At 38.0% G+C, this 27,304-nt stretch overlaps 2 protein-coding genes across 3 annotated transcripts in view; one reads left to right on the top strand and one right to left on the bottom strand.

Moving 5' to 3' along the window:
- Positions 1-11,856, bottom strand: part of KBTBD12 (kelch repeat and BTB domain containing 12) — a 66,471-nt gene extending 54,615 nt beyond the window's left edge. Inside the window, exon 1 of the mRNA XM_032210086.1 lies at positions 11,710-11,856. The gene's annotated coding sequence lies outside the window, so the exon portion shown is untranslated. The remainder of the gene's footprint in view (positions 1-11,709) is intronic.
- MGLL (monoglyceride lipase) overlaps positions 1-27,304 on the top strand; it is a 162,806-nt gene that overhangs the window by 33,994 nt on the left and 101,508 nt on the right. The window lies entirely within an intron of this gene.

Consider the following 27,304-nt stretch of genomic DNA (forward strand, 5'->3'; position numbering starts at 1 on the left):
TTTTTTCATGGTCAGATAGCAGTGGAGACTGCTTTGAGTCCCAAACTACTATGAGATATAATAGGAGTGGATATAACTACAGGTATCCTCTGTGGGGTTTCTCCCATGATAAAGCCTTCTCTGGAGATCATTGTCTTCATTTTCATGTCTCTCTGGAAGATACTAAAAACCCTGCTATTCTTGGTCATTTGGGGATTCATTATAGAATTATTGTTATAATATTATAATATATATTACATATTACATATATAATATGTAATATTATTGTTAATAATATTAATATTATTGAATTTTACTGTTCGTATCAATATATTTCAAGTCCATTAGTAGATGACTTGCGTAAATATAAGTGATTTCCATTTGAAAAAAAATGACAACATTCTGTTAAATATACATTGATAAGGAATCAGGCTACTGATTTCTAATGAATATTTTAATTTAATTGCATTGTTTATTTCTATGCTTTATCTATGAATAGCATAATAAGTTTGGATTAATCTATTTTGTTTGTAAGAATGTTGTGGCTGATGAGTCACAAAACAATTTCCAATCCACATGAGGTTTTAAATTTGAAACTTGCAGTCAAAAGCTTAGAATATTCTCTTCTTTTTATAGGCAGCACTTTCAATCCAACTTTGTTCAGTCCAAGCGGAATGAATCAATCCTCATTCATTGTCTCCAGTTTAAACTTCCCAATCACTTACATTCATTGAGATTTCTGAGCTCCTGAAATAACAAGTAGTCTTTCCTCTTCCATTTGTAAGAAAAGTGGTTTAAAAGCTTCAAACATTATCCCCACCACCACCCAAATGGATTAGCCAGATGTTCATCCACAGGTGTTTGGTGGTTTGCAAAAGCCTTCCTCTTGAGAGGCTACCACAGAGCTGTTGCAAGGAAAGATAGAAACTATTGCCAAATCCAGAGGAGTGGTAATCCTTTCAGAATAATGTCAAATACAAGGTCCTGAAAAGCACACTAACTCCTATCATATGCATATCTGTAATAAAAACATCCTTTGCAACATGTTCCTGCATATTAGCACCTTGCTAAGGACATAGGAACAGATGTGTCATAGAATCATTACGTGATAGGGCTTTTATTCTTTGGAGAAGAATTGTGAAAGGATTGTTTCTTAATGGGAAAAGTTGTGGGAAGATTGAGAAAGGAATGGGAAACATAGCAATGGGTAAGTCACTAACAGCTAATCTCATAAAGGGTCATTCAGCCTGGATGGGGAGAAATCTGGGGAAAGCATTTTATAGTAAAGAAGCTCTGCCTTCATTAATTTGCTATAAAGAATGGTGGGAAATTCCTGTTGCCATATCCAAATTCTGTATTTAGCATTAAGAATATCTTAACTGAAATTTGGGGGATTCTTGCTTACTTGGTCTTGCCCACATTTTTGAGGGGTCTATCTCTGATTGCTTCTACCCATATCCTTTTCTACTAAGGTTTAATACATTTTTCACTGCAATATCAGTTTTATTGACTGTTCTTCCTGGTGGACTGACCATGTAGAACCAACAGCTGAGATTCAATATAAACTTCAGTAGTTTTAGAATAAGTAGTGCAGGTTTGATTCTCACTGACTCAAGGTTGATACAGCCTTCCATCCTTCCAAGATCGATAGAATGACGACCCAGATTGCTGGGGTAAGATGCTGACTCTATAAACTGCTCAGAGAGAGCTGTAAAGCACTATGAAGCGGTATATGTCTAAGTACTATTGTTATTTTCTTCAAGAGGCTGTTTGGTTTAGAAAGGCTAAACTGGTATTTACATAAGATGCCATCTTTTAAAATCCTTTCCAAGCCTCAATGGCATATTGTATGCCCTGTTTCTGTATGTCCTTTGTGTATTAGCCATATGTGTCTGTGAGAAGAAGCATGCTTGCATATCTTTATTTCAAAATACAAATTCTTAGGCTTCTCTTTGTAATAATCTAAATTGTGCTAGGATTAATCCAGGTGTCTTATTTCCTCACAATTGTAATAAACAAAGAAGAGAGAAGGAGGCTTGGCTTTGTGGAGTCTAGCAGAATACATTTCTTCTAAATTTGTTTTGGATTTTCTTTGGTTAATTAATAATTTCTTCACATGTGAATATAGTACAGTGCCAGAATGCATAATAAAAATCCTTCTCCCTGTCTAATGAAATATTTTAAAAAATTAACAATAGATTATGAAGCTGTGTCAGTTGTATTTAACCTGCAACTCTGCTCCAATTCTACAGTTTCTCTAATTGCTGTTTTGAATAGCTTATTAAATCTGAAGTAGGTTGCTGCAAATAATAGAAACAGCATTAAACTCTGAATAGACAGGAAAAAAGTAGACTACAAGCTTCTTTTTCATTGCATCTGTTGGTTGCCTTTTTTAATCTTAACAATGTTAATTTTGTTTCCCTTCAGTAAATCTTGCTTAAATTTAGTAATTATTAGGGTAGTTAACACAGCATGTTTCACATTCTTTAACAAAATTCTAGCAATTGTGCTCTAAGAACATCCTGTATATCTGTTGTGCCTAAATGTTTTAGAAAATACTCAAACCATGTAGAGAAATACAAAAATAATTGTTTATAAAGTTTAATCCCTTTATGGGCCTATTTAACAGACTTAGCCTTATTTACTCAACACACTAATTCCTGAGGAAATAGAAGTCTATTTCAGAGGTTTCAAACTCTATTTCATTGAGGGCCGGATCAGGATTTTTGTTCCCCTCGGTGGACTGGGGTGAGCATGGCAAGCTCATTATTGGGCCAGCTTATGTCGGGAGGTGGGACCAAGGCAGGCTCTGAAGCCTGATCCACCGGAGGAGCTTCTTGGGCCGTGCGTCCCCCCCCTCCCTCCCGGATGGTAGCATGGGCTGCCTGGGGCCCTGGACGGCAGGCACACTATCCTTGAGCTCCTGATATTTCATATCTAGCCATATCTTCATGGCAATGATTAGCGTGTACAGATGCCATGTGTATGTAATAATGTCGGAACAAGTTTTTTCTTCACATGGAGGATCACTAGTCATAAGACTAGAGGATAGATTTCTGGTTCAAATCTACATTCAACTATGATGCTTACTAAATTACCTTGGATCAGTCATTTCTCAGCCCAATTATGGAAATTAATTTGGATAGGAGGAAATATGTGGCTTGCATTATTCTGAGCATCTTGGAAAAAGTGACACTAAGAATAATACATATCTGTTACTTTCTGTTACTAGAGAAGATTGTCTCATCTAGTTAGTGACTTTTCCAGACACTTCTTGTTTCTTATTAGATTTCTCTACAAAACCTGTACTGTATCTCGACATTGCAAAATTACTATTACAGGCAAAATGATAGGAATAGGTACCTGTTCCTGAATTGAGACTCACCACCAAAATTGAGAGCAGAATGGTTAATAACTAAGATGCTGGACGGTAAGTGGATAGACTTAACTTCAAAACTATTTGTAACCACTAAAGCAATTTTGGGCTCACTTGTGGTTTTCAGTCAAGGACTGTATACTCTATTCTTGACTATAATAAAATACTTTTCATGCAATATTTACAGCAGTAGCCCCCAACCTTTTGGGCCCAGAGACCAATTCTGTGAAGAGAGGTTTTCCCCTAGACTGGAGGTGGTGTGGTTTCATGTGCTGCCTACATCCTGTGGATGGGGCTTCACTTTTTTGTGTGGCCCCGTTTCTGGTATGTTGTGGACTGATGCTGTTCCATGAACCGGAGTTTGGGGACTCTTAATCTACAGTATTCATGTTGGTGGTTCAAATGAACCTGATGTTGATGTGTGTGCAATGTTTTTTTAAGAAAGCATCTGAAGAATCTGTGCAACTCTGAATTAGTCTTGTCCTCTCTACCAGTATGTTTGACAGTTACTGTAGTTACTCAGTGTTATCAGTACATGTAAAAAAGTTCATGAAACAAGTAAATTGAATGATGATACCATTCATCCATATATGATCTCCCCTAATGAGATGGATTTTTTTAAAGCCTATACGTTATAAAATGGCTTGAACTTTTCTAGAAGGAAGCACAGTGTATAAACACACAACACACATGCACAGAAACACACATCTCTGTCCATATACAAATATATTTCTGACTGCAGATGTTCCACCACTCCTTCCCAGCATAACATGCACTCTTTATACTCTGCATGAGGGGGTGGGCTGGTCTACAATTAGAGAGATTCTAAAGATTCTAAAACTCAGCTTCCAGAATCAGTCACAGGTGAACAGCCATCCACAGAAAATTGGAGAAAAGTGTGTGTATGTATACAGGTAAAAGGTAGTCCTCAAGTTATGATCACAATTGATCCCAAAATTTCTGTTGCTAAGTGAAAAAAATGTGTTAAATGAGTTTTTCCCCGTTTTACAATCTTTCTTTCCATAGTTGTTAAGTGAATCAGTGTTGCTGTTAAGTTAGTAACACAGTTGTTAAGTGAATCTGATGTTCCCATTGACTTTGCTTGTCAGAAGATCACAAAAGGTGATCACATAACCCCAGAACGTTGCAACCATCATAAATATGAGTCAGTTGCCAGGCATCTGAATTTTAATCATCTGACCAAGGGATGCTGCAATGGTCGTAAGTGTGGGAAATGGTCACAAGTTGCTTTTTGAGTGCCATTTTAACTTTGAATGGTCACTAAATGAACTGTTGTAAGGCGAGACTACAGATAATATCTTATCTGTACAAGATATTCAAGCAGCTCATTTCCGTGTGAGAAATTCAGAGATTATAGTACTTCCCCCTGTGTAGAGATCTTTGCAGATTTGTGATATAAAGTTTATTTACACATTTACACAGGCTGTTCACATCAACATCAACATTCTGGAGGAACCCACAACATCAGTTTTTTTGCATGATGACAGTTAAATTCTGTCTTTCATTCCTTCTCATTCCCAGCACTAATTCCTGCCATGTGCACAGCTTGCTTGCTTCTTCCTCTTGGCTATTGGGAGGGAAAAGATGGGCTATCTTCAATCATCAGCTTTATTTTCTTAGGGCACCATACCTCTTTTCTAAGTACATCAGCATAATTTAATTTTGAACTTTTTGTCAGGTCTCAAGAGGTTTTGCCTCAGAGCACATTGATAGCTGTAGTTAATGAACGATTTATAGAATTACCAGGGATCCTATGAGGTCATTATAAACCACCCACAGATCTCATAACAGCTGGATGCATATGGGTCTGTAGGGAATCCAGTGCAATCACGTGTGCGCTGGCTTTAGATCATCCCACTCTGCATTTATTGACATTGCGGTGAAAGAGAAACAACAGAGCAAAGAACTGTCTGTGAAAACATGAAGAGGAAATTGGAGTAAAACCAATACTTTCCCCTTAAGCATAAAAAGTTCATCCGCCAAACAACAATATTTTTCCTTTTCAGATCGTATCACTCTTGCTGCATGATTCCGGCAAAGTGCTATTGTTATGGAATACACTAATATATAATTATAAAAGATGCTACTCTCTTATTTTTGCCTACTTTAGAAAGGAGGAGGAAAAATCACTCCATATTTCTAATCTTACATAATACTACAGGTAGTCCTTGAGTTTCAATAGCAATGGGGACTGGAAGCATCTGTAGTCCCCCTTGCTATCATTAAACAAGAGTCAGGGTCAGAGGCGGGTTCCTACCACCTCTGGCCCTGACCTTAGGGCTGGTTAGGCTGAGTAGGTAATAACTCGGCCTGCCATGCCCCCGAACTGGTTCTCTTGGCAGCACCTATCTTGTTTTTTGCTTCTGCGCATGCGCAGCAGGTTTTTTTTATTAATGGGCAAGCATGCATAACGCATCCCTGAGCGAACTGGCAATAGCAGCAGCCAGAACCCACTCCTGGTCATGAGTCGTTAAGCAAGAACCTTCTTGCAACTTCCTCCTGGCTTCCAGCAACCAAAGTCAGTGGTCATAGCATGTTGCAAATCTGAGGTAGATTGCAAGGAGGCTGGCAGTCACCAAAGTGGCTGGTGCCGGATGAGAGCGGGAGGGAGGGAGGGGTCATGGAAACGTGAGCAAGCTTGGAGCGTGGGGTGACCGCTGCTATGTGGGGAAGACTACACAAGTGGCTAAGGAGGTGCACTGTGAGTATAGTAAGGCACAGGATGGGTGCACAAGAGTGCATGCGTGGCCAGAAACATGTGGCATGAACACAAGACTCAGAGAAGGAGCAGTAGTAGTGAGGAAAGTACAGTGTGAGCTCAGCAAGGATCAGGGAAGATATGTGACTGGCTGAGGAGGCATGGAGCAAGTATAGCAAGATGAGAGAGGTTGTGCAAGGGTGTGTGGGTAATTGGCAAGTTGCAAGGCATAGGGTGTTGGGGAGGATGCATGAGTAGGAGAGACTTATCTGAGGAACTTGTGAAATTCCCTGCTGCATTTCCCATTGACTTTGGTTGTGGAAGATGGCAGGGTAAGTCATAAGCCACAGTCATGTGATCATGAGATTTTGCAAGTACCATAAGCATGAGCAGATTGCCAAGTGTCCAGATCATGATCAAGAAATAATAAAGGCAGGATATAAAATATGACCATGAGCTGCTTGAAGAGCTGGAATTTCAAGAACTCGTAATCACCACTCATTCAAAGGCTGCTGTAATTTCAAACAATTGCTGAACAAGTGGTTGTTAGCCAAGAATTACTTGCATGGAATATAATTATGGAGATGAGAAACTGGAACAGTACTGAAAAAATATGTTATATTTTATTTAAATTCAGAAAGGTATTTAGATATTATTTAGAATCATTATAAAGTTTTGCAGCAGCCCAACCATAACATATTTACCATGTTGCTATTGTGATTTTGTATTTCTTCGGGGTTTAAGGGATGCAGCATTATGGTTACAATGGTAGATGGCATGCTTTGCATGCAAAAGGCATGGATACTACATTGAGCACCCTTTCCTTTTTATTAAATTATTTGCTGCCCATCAGGGAACTCTGACCTTCAATTAAAGATTTTCAATTGTCCGGTCAGAGATACATGTTGAGATCTCTAGTCATTTTTTTTTAGAAATCTCTAGGGTGAGCGCAGACATTTTATGAGCCAGGATGAAGCCATCAACTGGAGGAGAAACCAAACATAATGGGATGCGGCTGTTATATATTTGCCACACAGGCTCCCTCTCTTATAAATATCATTATCCCTTACTACAAGCTCACCATCGGTTCTTTGCAGTTAGTTAGATGAATAAAGGATAGATATTGTAAAGGATAAATATTTGATAAATATTGTAAAGAAGGGCTGGGGAGAGAAATACTAGAGTTTTTCTCATGTAAATCTGGAACCTATAAATCCTAGAGATCATTATTCTTAATTATCATGACACTGTTGTCTTATCATAGTAAAAGTAACATATTTTATCTTATCAGCTTCCCCCCCCCCCCTCTCTACATTAAACCTAGTAATTCTTCAATGAACAAATTACACCGGAAAGCATAAATCTTTCTATCTTGCCAAACACACATTCTAATTTAAACCATATCTTGATACCTTCTCTTTCTTGAAAAGAAAGGCCTGGGACAGGAACATACTGTTTGAAATATTTCTTGCTGTCCTTTAATACTAGCTCTAATGTAGCTACAATCTGGACTAGATAGAGAAATATAAAGAGACAGTTTTATGTAAATACCCATAACCATTCCCTTGCTGACCATCTCAGAAACACAAAAATACATTTTTGATTTAAAAAAAATAATAGTGAGCTTTCTCTGTTCATAGGAAATTACTACCTTCCAACATCCTTTGCAGCAAGATTTTTAGGCCCTACAAATAGAAAGATTTCTGAGTGATTATTTGCTTTCTGGTAAAGTATGTTTAGCAGTTTTGTCAGTGTAACCATTTTCTGAGTAGACAAGTCTACTCAATACTCAGATAGTATTTGTTGTCAAATTATGAATAAACCCACGCCTGTCCATGTGTGCTCTGGATCACCTTTTCCCTTTGAATTTGGGTTGCTGCACAGGCCAATTACAAAACTTTATATTGCGCAATGTTAGGATTTTAGAATATGTAGAAAAAAATTCTGAATAGAAATATTATCCTATGAGCATGAGCAGTAAAGTGCTCAGGATTTAGTAACTTGCAAATCGATTTGTATATACCAATAAAGTGAACAAACACGAGTAGTGTCAAATGAACAATTACCCCATCTTACACTATTACAATAAAAAACATGCATTTGTAATCTCAAATTTATAATCAGAATATGTATTTCTACCTCGGGTTTATCTCAGATTTCCCCCAACTTTCCATTCCGTAATAAGTTCCCAGCCAGAAAAGTTGACTAACCATCTAGATTGATAACTGTATACTCCTTTTTGGAACTAAGTTTCATTGAACTCATGGACTAACTTTTGTGTCCACATGCAAAAGGCAGGATATATATATATATATATTAGAGTTACAACCCCCGGTATGCCCAAATAGGGGAGGAAGATCACTACTTCCATTCTCTGTCCTTCGGCTTGTCACAAGAGACCATCCATACAGAAACGCAATATTTTTACTGTTGCCTTTTTGTTATATTTGTTGTATTTGTGCTGATAAATAATCATTTTTTTAAAACAAAAACTGACATCCAGTTCCATGAAGGTGTGCTCAATAAAAAATCAATACATTTCTATTCTATTTTTAACTAAAATGCAGAGATGGTATGCATGGAATGATCATTCTAACTGTCCTGCAGCCTAACTCATTCAAAGTACAGGTAATTCTCGACTTAACAATAATTCATTTAGTAATCATTCAAAGATCTAATAGCATTGAAAAAAGTGAGTTTGGGCTGTTTTTCACACTTACAACCGTTGCAGCATCCCTGAGGTCATGTGATCAAAATTTGGACACTTAGCAACTGGCATGTATGTATGATTGCAGTTTCCCAGGTCATGTGATCACCTTTTGTGGCTTTCTGACAAGCAAAGTCAATGAGGAGAGCCAGATACAATTAACATCCATGTTACTAACTTAACAACTGCAGTGATCCACTTAACAACTGGGCCAAGAAAAAAGTGGAGCAAAACTAACCTATCAATTGTATTGTCTTGTTTATCAACAAAAAAATTAGGCTCAATTGTGGTTATAGGTCGAGGATTACTTGTACTCTTTGCCTGATTGAATATATTATCTTGATATTTTGGTATATTTTTAGCATATTACTTTCTACACTTATTTGGGACTAAACTCCAAACACAACAGATTTCCAAGGTCATAGCATTAAAACATGATTAAGCATGATTCAAATGCAAGGGAACACCCTTAAGGTTCTACTCTTTTAATTTAATCATAGCGTAGCTGATTAATTTTGAAATGTTAAGTCTTTTTGTTGCTATTGAAGACTTGATGATCTGGTTTGCATTCAAATCAAAGATCTGACACACTGAAGTAAATTTATTGACATGGATAAAGGTCCAAGGAGAGGTATAGCTGCTCTTATCTTAGGCACCAACATTTTTCTAGTACTGCTGTACCGATAAAAAAATAATGGTTAATCAATTCAGTTGAATTAATGAAAATTCAATCTTTCTTTTTCATGAACTTATAAAGATGTTAGGTCGCAATTCTGGCAGTCTAATCATCTGTGAAAATATTTGGATGGGAAAACAAGCCAAGTGAAAAGCTCAGCAAAACCACGTGCCAACAGAAAGGAGCAATCATTGACTAATTTTTCCAGCACCACTATGAAGTACTGGAAAAATTGGTCAATGACTTCTGAAACACACCTTCGCCTTCCGTTCACTATTGTATTACTGCTGGTTGCTGATAATGTGTATTGTTAACAGTATTTATTTACTCTTATTTTTCACATTTATGAACTGTCCATCTCTCTCAAAGATGGAGATTTGTATGCTACAGGACTTCCATGACTGAGCGGTTCACAAGTAGAATAAAATTAAAATGAATAAAACAATATAATGGTAAATAAGAACAAGGAATAAAAGAAAACAAGCCAGACCAGAGCAAAAAGAAACCCACATCATCTAAAAGAGATTTCACTTTTGGTCATGGCTCTTCAAATACCGGCAGAATAGGGGACAGCCAGATTTTGGGGGAAATCTTGGGCCAATTGTGGTTGTAAGTCAAGGACTACCTGTAATCAGACCTTATGCCCTGTATGGCATTATAGGTAACCAACATTTAGAATCACACCTGGAAGCAAACTGACAATCCATAAAGCTCATAAAGCAAGGTGTTAGATGGGTATATCAAAGCATGTCCATCATTGTCTATACCACTACATTCTGGACCAGTTGAAGCTTCTAGGTAAAAGGGCAGCTCCACGTATAGAGCATTGCAAGGTTGAGCTGTGAAATGGTTAGAGCACTAGTGACTTTCTAAAAGCCCTCCCAATTGAAGAAGGAGCACAACTGATGTACAAGATAAAGCTGTGCAAAAGCTTCCTGATCACAGCTGCCATTTACTCATCAAACAAGAGCTGTGAGTGCAAGAAGACCTCTAAATTGCACACCACTCTTAAATGAGGAAGCGCTACCCCATCCATGGTTAGACAAAATCCCCAGTTCTGGACGGCCCAAACACACAACCACTTAGTAGAAGCTTATCAAAGAGAAATCCAACCTAGAATTAAGGAGAATTTTCCTGTCAGTGAGAACAATTTGGAATGCTTGTTTCCAGAAGTAATCGTACTCCATCACTGAAGGTATTTAAGAAAACATTGGACAGCTATTTGTCCAGAACATTATAGGGTCTCCTGCTTCAACAAGGGGTTGGACTGGAAGATCTCCAAGGTCCCTACCAAATTCTGTTATTCTGTATTCTTGGGAGGACTGAGTTGAAAATAGATTCTCTCTATCCAAACCCACACAACGTCTAGGCATAAATCTTGAAAAATCTGACTTGACTGATTCAGGGTTGAAAGACATAATTGAACGTTATTAAGGTATCTATGATACTGAACCCCCAACTGGCTGATGACCTCACCCAATTCATAAAGATCCTGAAAAGGAGGGGGGGAGAATACAACCTTACATCACCTCATAAAACAGAGGCCAGGAAACAATCTCCCCCCTCAACCAATAACAGCTGAAACCAGCCTTGGGGAGGGGGACACCCCATTTTGTGGTTCTTTATGGTGCCCATTTTATAGGCTTCTTTAATTATTTTAGCAGTATTAAATAATCTTCATACAATTTACACTCTCAGCAATTTAGCAATTAATGCTATGTCACATTTACATTGTAATCTTTACCTTGCAGAGTTATGGTTCAAATTATAGTCATAACTTCATGGTCATGATTGATTTTTTCCCCCCCTCAGAGCATGATTTATGAAAATAATGCTCATTTCCTAACCTTCCAACCTGCTTCTTTGTTTGAAACCTTTTTTCTATAGGGAACAAGTTCTCCTTAGTTTGATAATTCTTCAGCCTCATAGAAGCACCGATTATGACCTATTATAGGCAACTGGCAACATTTAAAGGGCAATGCTAATTTGTATTTATGTACAATGAACTAATTTTGTGCTAAGAATCCCATAGATAGATATAAAGGCATGCTGCAAGCCAACAGCACTCTTATTCTTGAAAATAATGCAAACCCTTACCTCTAAGTATTCCTAAGGCCTAACTAAAGCCTCCTACTCCCAACTTATATAACAATATCACACAATCACCCAACTCAATATTCAGCTTCACAGCCATCCGTGAAACCTGAGCTCCCACTGATCCTTTGATCTATATATTTAAAATGCATATTTACCTGTTTTGTCCCCTCTTCTGTTTTTGTGGTTTATGAGTCTTAAGAGAAATGAGACAGGAGGGAGAGCAGTGCAAATGGGAGTAAAATCAAAGGCAAAGCAGTATTTTCTCTGTTCGAGTCTCATGTGGATCTGGTGAAAGGAGTTATAAATAGGTCTGGCTCAATATTATTTAACTTGGCTCTGTCTGAGACTTGTAATAGTGTCATGTGTCAGGGGCACACTGGAGCTCAGTGAGACCTTCACTGATGGCTGGCATTTCTGATTTTCCTGCCTGGGTTGACATGTATTTATAAAAATAGCATTTGGGAAATAATTTAAAGAGAGTCAATCAGAACTGCAACAAGGAACTTGACTGGGATAACTAATGCAAATTAGGGATGGCACTATACAGTTGCCAGAATTAGGATGGCACAGGGCAAAAGATGGCAGCCTCATTTTTTTCTTAACAGAAGAGGAACAGCCAACTGATAGAGCCCGCTGGGCAAACTCGCTCCATTGAATAAAATGCTATCTGCTGTGTTAACGTGAAAGGGCCAACAGCCCTGCCTTCTTATGAATCTGATTCCCATGTCCCTGCTTCACACCTAAATCCATTTTTTTTTGCTCTGATTTGATATTTGAGTTAATGCTTTGGTTTGCTTTTTATCTGATTGCAAATATAAACTAAATCTAGACAGGGTGAGAGGAGTGGCAACCGAGTCACCATTTAAAATACACACTGTCCCATTGGTATTGTGTTCAGGTACATTAATTTGGCACTCTTCACTTAAATCAACTCAGTTTCCTTCCCTCTTCAATAGACAGGAAAAGATCCCACCATCACAGGCATGCATTAAAATCTTGCTGTGAAACTGGAAATGACTTACTGTGTTTAATAAATTTGCTTCTGCCAACAAGAGAGGAAGTGCACAGTATTTTACAAAAGGCAGTCCTCCACTTGAAGGGCCAGCTGCAGACAGCCCCGTGTTTGAAACAGTCTGATTAAAGAAGAAATCTAAGGATGGATTGGAGGCCCTGAGGTTGCTGGTAAACAATTAACATCCAGAGAACAAACAGAACAGTTGTACAGGTCATTTTATGGTAGTCTTCCCCACGATTAGGAGATTATTGTATTTGTAATTGCAATGATTATAGTAATTATTTCTAAATTTGTGCAACTCTGTATAAATTAGAACATGCAAATGTTACATGTAAGTTTGCAGCCCTTAATGCCTTCCTGTTCAGTGAAATGTTAGTGCCTGCATTGCTATCAAGATGGTTGATTCAGGTAATGTTGATTCTTCATGTTTATAAATGGATTTACTTATTGCAGTGAGTGACTGCGTAATTACTTTATATAAACTCATATATATTAAATACAAAAACCACTGATCTGCAATAGGTCCATATTGAGTTAGAATGACTGTAGCTTTAAAAATCAGCTTAAGTAGAAACAAAAATGATGACGGTGGGGGGAACATTCTCCGAAGCTATGAAATTCATTGTGGATTACTCCCTTGGGTCTCTGAAATACAAGTGAAGGGTACATTTTAGAGATGTGCAATGCTTTATTAAATCCGCAATGGTGTTATGGGGCATCAGGTAGCAATTCTCTAAAACAATCATATATTTTCCTAGAGTTGCAAGGTTGCTCGGAAGCACCATTTGGAATCAAATCTGAAGAAGGCAGATTCTTATAATGTGATAAGGAGTCAAATCAACAGACTGATATTAGTTTATATTAACTGTCTCCACCCTGGCACCCATCATTCATAACAGTAGTTTAAAACACATGAAAGGAATCCTATTCCTCTGCCCCACCCATGTCTCTTTTTTCCTCATTTTTTATTTTGCAGATTCTTGAGAGCTGGTTTTGTTTTTCATCACACTTACAGATTTAGAGCTTTTGCTGAAAGCTGTAAAATCAGTTAACAAAAAAGCCCTACTGGTTTTTGTAAGCCTAGATACCTATTATATCTAGAATACACTGTATGTATTAATAGAAATATACCCATGTTAGACATTTATTCATTGAATAGAAAATCAAACAGACCTGTGGGTGGAACTGGTATTCTAAGATATCTATAGCTTTGAGTAGGAGCTGCGAGTCCAGGATGACCCATCCCAGATCATCTCCACAGGACTAGCACAGCTGGAGTCTAACTCTGAACAGATCCAACTAATTTTATACAACACTTTGCATAATCCTCTCAACAGGCCCCCAAAGTTTTCCAAGAAGGGGACCACATCAGCTAGAACATAGTCTCTGGATAGTTATCTGCAGTAAAGGCATGTTTATAATAAGCATTTTTTTGCTATCCTTATCGCCACAAGGTAGCCTTTAATACAGGCTATTTTCTGTGCTCAGTTGAACTTGGTCTTTGTTCTTCATCCAGCAAATATTTTAAACATCTCTTGTTTTGCTTCATTTCCATGAGCTGTTCTAAAAAAACAAGGAACAGCCTCCAGGATCCAAGAACACAAAGAGGTTTATTAGGGTTAGGGCAGGAGTGGAATTCTACCGGTTTAACAACTGGTTCGCTGAGTGCGTGTGCACAGTTAACAGAAAACTCACCTTCTGCATCACTCCTGGCGACAGAAACAACTGAGATGCAGCAATCCACTCAGCTGTGCCGATCAGCTGGGCTTTGAAAAAGGAAATACAGGTAAGTATAGCGCAGTTCGGTCCCAACTGATAGTCGGAGCTACCAGTTCACCCTAACCAGTAGAATCCTACCCCTGAGTTAGGGTTAGGGTGGTTAGAATGCAGTACTGCATGCTACTTCTGCTGGCTGCCATCTACCAGGAGTTTGGCAATTCGAGTCCCATTGGTCAAGGTTGACTCAACCTTCCATCCTTCCGAACTCGGTAAAATGAGGACACAGATTGTTGGGGGCAATATGCTGATTCTGTAAATTGCTTAGAGAGGGTGTAAAGCACTATGAAGTGGTATATAAGTCTAAGTGCTATTGCTATAGGCATGATCTGAACTAAGTGTACCATCACATGCTCATTGCAAGCTTCAACTAAAGCCACAGTTGAAAAAGAGGTGGAACCATAATGTCTGCAGGTCCCTCTTTCTAAGATTTGGACAACAGATTAGGTGCTGCTAATCCAATATGTAGAAAGCATAGGAAACATTTAGTCAGTGTCATGTTGGACTCTTTGATGTGCGTTGAATAAAAGACGGTAACATCTATAACTTCAGGGATATAATTACACCCAAGATAAACAATTAAAAATGTATCATCTTGCACCTGTTTGCAATGTTTTTTTTAAATCTTCTGCAAAACAAAAAAGTATATAACTAGAATATTATCTAAAGAGAACAACTTGCCACAATAAACTTTATGGCTGAATGTAATGTAACCTGAATTTCACCTGAGCTCATTTATCCTTCTCATTATTACATGTTATTGGCAGAAGGATAACTTGGTTGCTTTGTTGTTGTTATCTAGACTTGGGATGGAGTGTTCATTTGTTTTTTGCCTAAATTAACATGGAGAACCAAGACTTCAGCCTAGTAAGAAATTACAGCAGCCCTTCTAGGCCATCTCTGTTGAGAGATTATGAGAGCCATCTACCTAACCCTTGTGATGGCAATTACTAAGAAACATAAAGACAATAAAAAGATGATAAAAAAAATCTTGCAAGTGGATTTAGAAAGAATAGTATTGTTGTTACACTAGAAAAAGAAAGAGAGGGAAGAAGGAAGGAGAGGAGGAAGGAAGTAGACAAAGGAGGGAAGAAGGAAGGGAAAGGAAAGGAGGATGGAAGGGAGAGAAAAAGAAGGAGGGATAGTAGGAAAGGAAGAGGAAGAGTGGAGGAGAGGTAAGGGAAGAAGAAAGAGATAAGGAAAGGTGGGTGGAAGGGAGAGAAAGAGAAGGAGAGGAGGGAGGAAGGGAGAAAAAGAGAAGGAGAGAAGGTAGGAAGGGGAAGAGAGAGGGTAAGAGTAGGGGAGAGGTAAGAGAAGAAAGAAGGGGAAGGAGAGGAGGAAGGAAGGAAGTAGAGAAGGAAGGGAGAGAGAAAAGAAAAGAAAGAGAAAATAAGGTGGTGTCATAACAGATGCTAGGGATGATAAACAATACAATCCAAACTGTACCCTATAATCTCTTAAATGGAATAACAATAGTATAGGATTGGCAAAGAAAAAGAATAACCATGTGAATGTATACCTAGAAATGTATGTAAGAGAATAAATGATAGTAAGAATATATAGCACATTATAGATAAACAATCTTTGGTTATAAATAGCTAAGTATAAATAAATATAGAATTGTACATAAAAATGGATAACGAATAAAGAGACCATGAATGTAAGATAGAAAGGTATAGAAAGGGAAAACACTAATTGCAAAGAAACCGATACGGAACTGCTATATGATATATGATGGAACTTTTTGTTCCTATGTTGTCTTAAGTCATTTGTTTGTTTTTGTTGATGTGTTTATGTGTGTAAAATAAAAACTTAAAAAAAAGAATAGTATTGTTGTTAGGGTCAATTTTCTTATTGCAGTTAAATTAGGCTGATTAATCAGTACCAACACTATTGAGCTGACTTCAGAGATTACAGTTTTTTTTTCTTTTAACTATTTTCTGCCATTTATCAATTTATCTTTAGCTGAATTTTTCATTAAGGGTAAATCCTCCTTCCACAGATTTTTTTACACTTGGCGGGTAAGAGCCACAGTATCCTATTTGAGCCCAAAACACAGAACAACAGTTGGAAAAAACCTTGAAGGTCTTCATCCAACCCCATTTAAGCAGGAGACCCTATACTAGTGACCGCTAACCTTTTTGGCACTGATTGCCGAAACTAGAGCATACGCCTGAACCCGGAAGAGAGCAGCTGGCTGGTGCACATGCATGTGGGGATCAGCTGCTCTTCTGGGTTCTGTCCAGGGGTGGGTTCCTACCAGTTCGCACCTATTCGGTAGAACCGGTTCGTCAAATCTACTGAAAGGTAAGGATGACTACTGTGTTTGTGGTGCAATCAGAACATTGCGTGCGTTGAAGTTGTTTTAATGCAAATCAAAGATGCCTTTTAAAAAACAAGTTTACATCATATTGTTATGCATGCCAGTGCTGTGTGTGAGGTAATTTAAGGTGGTTCTGACAAGTGTCGTCGGCATCTTCATATCTGGTCACATGGGCGGCAAGCCACTCCCATCCGGTCACATGGGTGGCAAGCCGCTCCCACAAAGTTGGCCACACCCACAGTAGGTTCGAACAATTTTTGAAACCCACCACTGGTTCTGTCGTGTGCATGCACACCGGCCAGCAGCTCTCTTCTGGGTTCCGGCACTCAGGCGTGTCCTCAGACAGGGCTCTGCATGCCACCTTTGGTACGCATGCCATAGGTTAGCCATCATGGTCCAATACCATTTCAGATAAATACCAATTCTTTTTTAAAATCTCCAGTTTTGGAGCACCCACTTCTAAAGGCAAGCTGTTCCACTGATTAATTGTTCTCGGTGTCAGGAAATTTCTTCTTAGTTCTTGGTTGGATATCTTTTTGATACATTTCCACCTGTTACTTCTTATCTTGCTCTCAGGTACTTTGGATAATATGTTGTCCCCTTCTTTGTGATAGCTTCTCAAATATTTGAAGTCTGCTATAATATCAATACAATACAATAGCAGAGTTGGAAGGGACCTTGGAGGTCTTCTAGTCCAACCCCCTGCCTAGGCAGGAAACCCTACACCATTTCAGACAAATGGCTATCCAACATCTTCTTAAAGACTTCCAGTGTTGGAGCATCCACAACTTCTGGAGGCAAGCTGTTCCACTGATTAATTGTTCTGTTCAGGAACTTTCTCCTCAGTTCTAAGTTGCTTCTCTCCTTGATTAGTTTCCACCCACTGCTTCTTGTTCTGCCCTCAGGTGCTTTGGAAAATAGTTTGACTCCCTCTTCTTTGTGGCAACCTCTGAGATATTGGAACACTGTTATCATGTCTCCCCTAGTCCTTCTTTTCATTAAGCTAGACCTACCCAGTTCCTGCAACCATTACTCATGTTTTAGCCTCCAGTCCCCTAATCATCTTTGTTGCTCTTCTCTGCACTCTTTCTTGAGTCTCCACATCTTTTCTACATCGCGGTGACCAAAACTGAATGCAGTATTCCAAGTGTGGCCTTATCAAGGCATTATAAAGTGGTATTAACACTTCATGTGATCTTGATTCTATCCCTCTGTTTATGTAGCCTAGAACTGTGTTGGCTTTTTTGGCAGCTGCTGCACACTGCTGGCTCATATTTAAATGGTTGTCCACTACGACTCCAAGATCCCTCTCACAGTTACTACTATTGAGGAAGGTACCACCTGTACTGTACCTGCGTGTTTTGTTTTTCTCGCCTAAATGTAGAACCTTACTCTTTTCACCATTGAATTTCATTTTATTAGATAGTGCCCAATTTTCAAGTTTGTCAAGATTCTTCTGTATTTTAAGCCTATCTTCTGGAGTGTTGGCTATTCCCGCCAGCTTGGTGTCATCTGCAAATTTGATGAGTTCCCCATTTATTCCCTCATCCAAATCATTGATGAAGATGTTGAAGAGTACTGGGCCTAAAACAGAGCCTTGGAGTACTCCACTGAATACTTCCCTCCATGAAGATGCAGTTCCATTGAGGACTACACGTTGAGTGCGGTTGGTCAGCCAGTTACGAATCCATCTGGTGGTGATGCTGTCCAACCCACATTCTTCTACTTTATCTAGTAGTAGGTTATGGTCTACCTTATCAAATGCCTTACTGAAGTCCAAGTAAGTATGGATGGCATTCCTCTGGTCCACTAATTTTGTCCCTTTTGTCAAATAATGCAATAAGATTAGTCTGGCATGATCTGTTTTTGACAAACCCATGTTGGCTTTTGGCTATTACCGGTACTTTGTTTACTTCTAGGTGTTCGCTAATTCGTTGCTTGATTATCTTTTCCAGAATCTTTCCTGGTATTGAGGTCAGGCTGATAGGTCTGTAGTTTCCTGGATGTATTTTTTTTCCTTTTTTGAAGATGGGAACCACATCAGCTCTTTTCATCCCTAGTCTTTCTCAATGTTAAACTAGACCTATCCAGCTTCTCCAATCATATATCATGTTTTAGCCTCCAGCCCCTAATCATCTTTGTTGTTCTTCTCTGCACTCTTTCTAGAATCTTTTTTTTTTTTGTATTATGGTGGATGCAGTATTCCAAGTGTGGTCTTATCAGTGCAGTATATAACAGTACTGATACTTCACATAATCTTGATATTATTCCTCTGTTGATGTAGTCTAAAACTGCATTGGCTTTTTTTGGCAGCTGCAGCACACCGTGAGCTCATACTTAAGTGGTTGTCTACTAGAACTCCTAGCTCCCTCTCACAGTTACTGCTATTGAGCCAGGTACCACCTATTCTATTTGCTTTTCCCTGTCTAAGTGTAAAACCTCACTTTCCTTTATCACAGAGTTGCAGTCTAATTCTCTTAGCTACCACAAACTTTGATCTCTAATGTAAGTCTATGGAGTCCTTCTTTGTGCTGCTTTCTCATCCTACTCTTGTGCAGGACCTCCAACAGGATCTTCAGCCGTTCTTGCAGCTTTTCTTCAAGAATGCTCATGGGCTTCAGAATGAGGAAGTGGGCTGCCTTTTGTGGCCTTGGCTGGGGGGTGGGGGGTGGGAGAGGCCAAACTTTGTTCCTTAGAATTCCCAAGGCCTTCTTCCCACATTTATCCCAGGAGTAAGGAAGGGTCAAGAGGTCTGAAGTGGGAAACTGAAGCTCCCACCTTGTTCTACTGTTCCAGGAAACAGAGAGGAGAAATAAAAGGCCCTTGTTTCAAAAAAGGAGACATGGCATTGTTTTGCTGCTGACTGGGCTTCCCCCCCCCCCCCCCCTTCTCCTGCTGCAGCTTTCCGGTGTTTATTGAAGGAAGAGAAGCTGCCAGAAGATGAAAGAAAAAGCCCAGCCAGAAGCAAGACTCTTTCCAGCTAAAGGCTTTCCTTTCTCTTGATTTGCTTCCTCTCTTCAGAGGGAGGGAATGGCTAGGGGAAATCTTCAAGCAGTTCTAGGTTGATAATCTGCCAGAGTAACTACAGCTTCTCAAGTCAGAAGTGCCTGCTTTCTCCCTGCGCAACTATTTTACATAACCATTTTCTTAAAAGATTTTCTGACTGTGCTAAATCTACCAGCAATGGGTAAATTAGAACAAGTTAGACTGAGGAAATGCAGATCGTTTCCACAGAACAGTCGTTGGTATCATGGTGCACATTTGACCCATATTATAATCACAAAAGACACCTCCATAATGGTGAAACCTCATAATCCCCCCATTAAAAAAAAAAGTCTAGCAAGACTGACATTATTATGGAAGTCTGAGACCTAAAAAAAGATGGATCAATGACATCAGCAAGTACTGCAGGCTCAATTGGCAAAAGGAAACTCAGAACCGTATGGGTTGGAAATGTGTTATGCTGCAATGGATTGACAATGGTTAAAATGATGATGACGATGATGTCATCACAAGAGACCGAGAGTAAACCGAGACTGAGACCGAGACTGAGATGCTCACCAAACTGAGCCAAAATTTTGCAGTTTTGATACTAAAAAAAAGCAATTGCCTAATAGGATTGCTGACCCCAACTTAATGTACAAGAAGATGCCCCCCCCAGGCATTTCAATGAAACAGCTGATTTACCCATGATGATTTTATCAATGTGTGGGTCCCAGTGCTGTAGCTGAGCATGTTTAGGAGAATCAGAACAAGAGGGCTGTGAAACATCAGCAATTGAATCCTTGGCCTGATAAATTGGTGATGAGCCTTTAAATAAGAATTATGACTTAGAGCTGAAGTACAGTGTTGGTGATAGATCAACAAAATTACACTGCTGAAAGTGGTCATCAGCTGTTACTTTAATGAAATTGTAAATGGGTTGCAGAACATTTTGCTGCTAATGAAATGACTGACAGAGCCTCAGGATTCACAAGGTCAGCTCACAGTAGCGAGGGAATTGCCATCAAAGAACAGATCTATTGAGGATGTTTTCTGTATTCACAATGAAGAGATTAAGATCTCACTTGCACGCACTTCCGGTTAGTCTTGCCCTCCTCTCCCGGCCTCTCCCTTTCCCTGCAATTGGGACAGGGTGGAGGTGCTTACTGTCTCAACCAGGAAGTTTCTGCAAATCAGTTTAAAAGCCTTTGATGGGAAAGGAAATGCAAGGAAAAGCACAAGGGAGGTGTATAAAAACACACTCTTGAAGATGTAGATGATTGATACCCTTGACAAGGTAAAATTATTATTCTGCCCTCTAGTGCTGAAACCTTAGTAGTGACAGGGTTTCACTGTGTATTACATCAACTGTATACATTTGGATGAGGAAGTATGCCATGAACAAACGATAGAAAAATAATCCAAGACAGTATTGCCTACCATGAGATTGGGAAGATTGTATTGAAAAATCCTCGAAAGTGCTACTTTAGCTTTCTTTGCAGAAGTCTAATTAAAAGTGGTTGGAATTTGACAAGACCATATTCCAATTAATTTGAACTAAACAAGCTAAGCTAATATTTGATAGAAATATATTTACTGAAGTAAACGATTTCTCACATTACTTCTGTTAATTCCAGTCGAGGATATATAAATAATCCCAATCTAAAAGTAAATTAAATATTGTTTAATATTAGCAGGTGAAACATACATCACAATACAAATACATTATTTGGGTGTGTGTGTGTGTGTGTCTGTGTGTGTGTGATACTTCTATTTCATTCACAAAATTTGTAACAATATATTTACTCAAGAGTTTTTGAAAGGGTTCTGAACTGTATTTCAAGCAGAATGGATGACTGCTGAAGTTGATCCTGTGACAGTCATTCTGTTTTTCAATCCGTGTCATGTTACCACTACTGGCCAATCTTCTGAAAGTGGAAACGAACAGATCTTTCTAAAGAATCTTGGCTGTCTCCTTAGCATTTTCCAGTTCAATGCAGTTTTGTTGAATATATACTTATTCAAGTGTGTTGATTGATGGTAAGGTCAAAGGGAAACCTGTTTTTCTACAAAACCAATTCATCGGCCTTAATTCCACACACATGTACAGTGAATGCTGACATATAAGTATTCATCAACTAAGAGCAAATGTGACAAAACGGCATATCACTGCTTTTGGACATGACCTTCTATCAGAAGTGCTATCTTAAGTGGACAATTTTCAGTTCCCAAGAAGGGGATGGAAATGCTGGGAGTTGAGGCTAGTGGGACTAATGAACCCAAAGCAACTTCCCTCAGTCTGTATCTGCCTCTGTGTGTATGTGGGTGGGTACTTCCTGTAGTTTTCTGGTGGGTGGGGGATGTTTGACCGGCAGTTTTCATTCTGGCTTGATATTTTTCATAATTCATAATATTGCTGCTGGTGCTGCTTCTTTTCTTGTTGCTGCTGCTATGATCAGTGAAGCAGATCTTTAAGAGCCTATTCTGCAAAATTGCAAATGGCTTGCCACATACATCTGATTAAACCCACTTCAGAAATCAAATTACCTCTTTGCAATTAAACAGGCTGCTTCAGTGAACTACAGCTTATCTTGCCTAGTCTATTTATCCATGAATGTCAAAATGAAATAATCCCCCTGCTATTAAAGCAAACTGAGGAGCATTGTCTTTGCCCTTGAAAGATCCTCAGTCCATCCCTTATTCCTACTTCCCAGTTGCTTTCCCATTTTCTGCTGAACACCCCTCCCCCCCTAAAATTAAATAAGTGGTTATTTTCAGTTGAATAAAAGAGTTCCTTCCCTTTGACTTCATTATTTCATCACATACATATTTAATTCACTGCAGTTGTACAAATATAGTGAGATGAAGGTGTGTTGTTTATAGGCATGAAAGAGTTTGGATCTGCAAGACGAAATGTGTGGTAAATTCTTCTCAATTCCACAGAACATTCAACCTGCTAACATACTCATACAACACCATTATGAGTGGTTCCACTTCCTTTCTATGTACCTTTTAAATACGGTCTAAGATACTTAGCTGAATTTCCCTTTACACTCATTTTGCTCATAACAAGGCAGGTACTTTTATGTATTAATTGGCAGCAGATGAACCTGAGACACAAAGATTTACATACTTTTTTCCTTGTTTTGTTTTGAATATTCCATTTAGGATAAATATCTTTTCATATTCATAGTCACAATCATTTTTTACTTTTTTATTAGTTTTAACCAAACAAATCAGATAATTACATTTACATAAATCAAAGATACATCAAAGAGAAAACAGAAAAAAATATGGAAAGTATCAAGGAAATCTATTGTTATATAATAGACAGGTACTATATATATATGAAAATTATATATTTATAAATTACAATAGATTATAGTCCATTGAGCTAAACTATAAAATCCACCCACTGTTTGGATAAAATTGCAGTTTTGCATCTGATGTCTCATTAATTTAAATTTGAATTTTTTTTAATGAAGCAATTGGAGAGGATTCATTAATCCACAACTCGGTGTGTTATCTAGAGTTTTCCAAAGTTGCAAAATTAGTATTTTGACAGCTAAAATTAAATAAATAAGTTTCTTATTTTTAAGCTTACAAATTGTCCAATAAATAAATGCAGTAAGCCTAGCTCTGAGAAGTATTCAATTCTTTTTTTTAGAGATGGTACTTATTTTCCCAAAATATTTATGTTAAAAGGGTGTAACTATCATATAACCATGACAAATGAAAAACTAAGTCTTTTTTGACAATTTTTCCAACATTTGGAAGAACAATTTTCCCTAACAGAAGTTAAATACCAACAATATGTAATCATATTAATCATCCTAATACATATTACAGGTAGTCCTTGACTTATGAATACAATTGAGCCCAAAATTTTGGTTGCTAAGTGAGACATTTGTTAAGTGAATTTTTCCCCATTTTACAACCTTTCTTGCCACAATTGTTACATTAGTAACATGGTTGTTAAGTAAATCGCTTCCACATTGACTTTGTTTGTCAGAAGATCGCAAAAGGTAATCAATCACATGATCCCAAGATACTGAAACCATCATAAAGTATGAGTCAATTGCCAAGTTTCCAAACTTTGATTACGTGACCATGGGGATGCTGCAACGGTCATAAGTGTGAAAAATGGTCATAAGTCACTTTTTTCAGTGCTGTTGTAACTTTGAACTGTTACTAAATGAACTATTATAAGTTGTGTATTAGAACAGTTAAGTCAGTTTGACTACCTGCTTTGGTAAAACTATTTTCAATCTGTTTTATTCTAGAAAAAATATTTTGGGTGAAGAAAACCACTGATTTATAAACGTATCTGGCGCTAACATAGTTTAAACATGAATCCATTGTTTAGAACAGTGGTCCCCAACCCCCGGTCCGCGGACCGGTGCCGGGCCGTGGAGTACCTGGCACCGGGCCGCGCAGCGGCCGGGGGCCATGATCGCTGCAGCGGCCGGGGGCCATGATCGCTGCAGCGGCCGGGGGCCATGATCGCTGCAGCGGCCGGGGGCCATGATCGCTGCAGCGCAAAGGCTCCTGGGCCGTGCGCAAAAGCTCCTGGGCCGTGCACAAAGGCTCCAGGGAAGAGAGCCCCGCGCAGGTACGCAATCAATGTGTCATCGCGAACAACGCCCCCCCACCCCTGCGCGTGCTCAGCGGGCCACGGTAAAATTATCAAAGGCTGACTGGTCCGCGGCGATAAAAAGGTTGGGGACCACTGGTTTAGAAGACTCTTCCATAATAAATGGAATCATATCTCCTAACTGTGCTGCTTCATGATATATTAACAAGTTGAGCATGCCTCAGCTTCTTGTTTCTGAGGTCTATATAAAATCCTTTTATTTACTGTCAGTTTTTGTGCATGGAATCAGAAGCTTTCTATTTTTCTTTGCCAATGTGTTGAAGACTGATCTGAAATTACTACTGGGAGGCATTGAAATTAAAAGTTAAGCCATGCAAAAACGTACATTCTAACTACAGCAAGTCACCCTAAAATATTGAAATGTTTTGAAGCCCATTTTCTTCATTTTCTTATTTAATTTATTCCAAATTAGTCCACACTTATTTGTAAGATTTTATTAATACTTTAATTATGGTAATACCTTATTCTTGTCTAGAATATCTAGAATATTCTTAATATACAAAAGGTTGGAATCTTAAAACGGAAAATCTTTTGATTATTATCTAAAACATTTTTATCTACAATCATTACAATGAGAAAACAATGAGTATTTTATTTGATTTTTGTATTATTCCATCAGTCCTGTGCACAGGGTGATTCCATAATTTACTTCATTTGTTTTGTTTTCATAGTACCTTTGTGAGGTACTATCTGACAGATTTATAATCTTTACTTGGTTTTGAATGTATTTTATATTTTATGAATTCTCAAGCCCAATCTATTTCTTCTTCAGTGAGAATAACTGCATAGCAATAAACTTAAAACAGGAAAATGCCGTCTTCCCCTATGCTGCTTAAGACTATTTTTAAAGAAAAAAAGTAACACATTAGAATATCTGATAAAGAATATTTCATTCAACCAATAGATTCGCATCAGACTGGAGAAGACACATATGTATGTTAGAAGTCTATGTGTAATCTGATTTTTGACTGAAATTAATTGCTGGTAGTATTACTACAAGCCTATATGCTATTGGTATGTTAGAGTTTACAAAGAATGATAGAAGACAAGATATTTGCTCTATTGGCTCTAGTTTTGGATGCCAATTCCCAATGTTGAAGAGACACTGAAGTACTTTTGAGTACCCTAAATGCATCACTGAAAGTAAAGATCTGCCTTACATTATAGTAGAAAGTAATATAAAGATTTTCAGAGAAGATTAAATAATAGGCAGCAATGCATGATCTTTTTGGAAACCCTTGTGAAAATATTGTATCTTTCATGTAACGTAGGATGTAGAACACAAGAAGTGTGGCTCTCTTATGCATCATTACAGACCAATGTGGCTATATTTTACTGTTGTTCCTATTTGTACAACATAACGAGGTAAAACAAAATAAAACTGATTTATTTAACTTTTTATATATACATTCTCTCATGTAGTATAAATTTAACAAGAATGGCAAGTCCAATGTATTTTAGGAGGCATTTGTATTGTAGTTAATTGTTTACTAGGAAACCAAATTTATGTGCATGGTAAATTAAGAGGAACATATCACTCAGTTAAACATATTATATGCAAACATGCCATTTCTGAACTGAACATGTTATTTCTTTTTTTAGCATTACACGTTCTTCCAATTATGTTGTTCTTGGCACATAGCTGTTTGGAATTCTGAGTATGCAACTATGGCTGACCTGAATATCTATGTTTTGACTTGACCTTGCCCCGTTGAGATTATTCACTTCTTCCTCAGGTGGTCTTTTTGTTTCAGGATTTAAATCAGAATGAATAGCAGACTGTCAGTCATTTGCTTCTTATTAATTTCATCTACATTTAAGCCAAAGAATAAAAGTTGTATCTGCAAGAGAGTTAATCAAAAGTACAAAAAATCTAATTTTTGCATTCTTTGCACGCCCAGGATTCTTAAGAAGGGTAAGAGGGTTATTACGTAGGATCAGGAAATATGCAAAGGAATTGAATATTGTTATTAGGCTAGCCATAACATATAACATATTGAATGGAAAACAGTTAAATGCAGGAGAATATTAGTGCAATATATTTTCGTCAGGGTACATTGAGATAATGATTTTTATATTAAATCTAATCTAATACTTGTATTCTTGCATTATAATTACTACATTCATCCTAAAATGTATAATCTTATATAAAACACCTTTTGCCTCTATTGTTTAATCTCAAAAGTGAAACTCTTACTCTGTATTTTTTACTTTTTTTAACATTTGTAGCATAATGTTACTTACATGATATATTCAATGGGATTCCATAAGCAGTATTCCATAACAAAAATTAAGTATATGCTTGAATATTCCAGATGCTAACAGAAATTCAAAAGAAGGACATGTAGTAAATAGTCCATCTGCTATCCAATAAACACTACAAAATTGTAGGGAGATTGGCAACCATTACATTTAATAACACTGTAACACATTCCATAATTTAACTATCAGTTCTAGTATTGTAAAATAGGGCAACACTTTTTATTTACTTTATCTACACTATGCATAATTTTATATACTTCTGCCTTACCCATTACATTGTCAGACTGTTTCTCAACTCTCCTTGGGGGTTGTTTGGCACCTTTTTTGGTTTTATAATGACCATTTGGGGGTGTAGTAACCACAATTGGCCCGAGCGTTTCAAGTTTAATTTTATTTTTTAACTTATTTTTCAAATGTATATACTGTATTACCCAATCATAATCCCCAGCATTTTCTGCATGAAAAATTAGCATGTGTATGAGTATATATGTGCATTCATGCACACAGACATGTATGTCCCTATACAAAATTACTTCAATATTCTTCACTGTGGAGATAATTTTCTATTTCCTGTCCATTTATGCATTTGGAATTTTTGGTACTCTCATTTTGTTACTGAATAATTTGATGGTATAGGAACTGATGAAGAAACCCACCGGGGGTGGGTTCCCCTACTGGTTGGTACCGGTTCGCTTCACGTGCCTGCCGTGCGTTGCACGTGCAAGCACAGTTGACTGT

This window comes from Thamnophis elegans, chromosome 2 (genome assembly GCF_009769535.1).
Source record: "Thamnophis elegans isolate rThaEle1 chromosome 2, rThaEle1.pri, whole genome shotgun sequence".
NCBI lineage: Eukaryota > Metazoa > Chordata > Lepidosauria > Squamata > Colubridae > Thamnophis > Thamnophis elegans.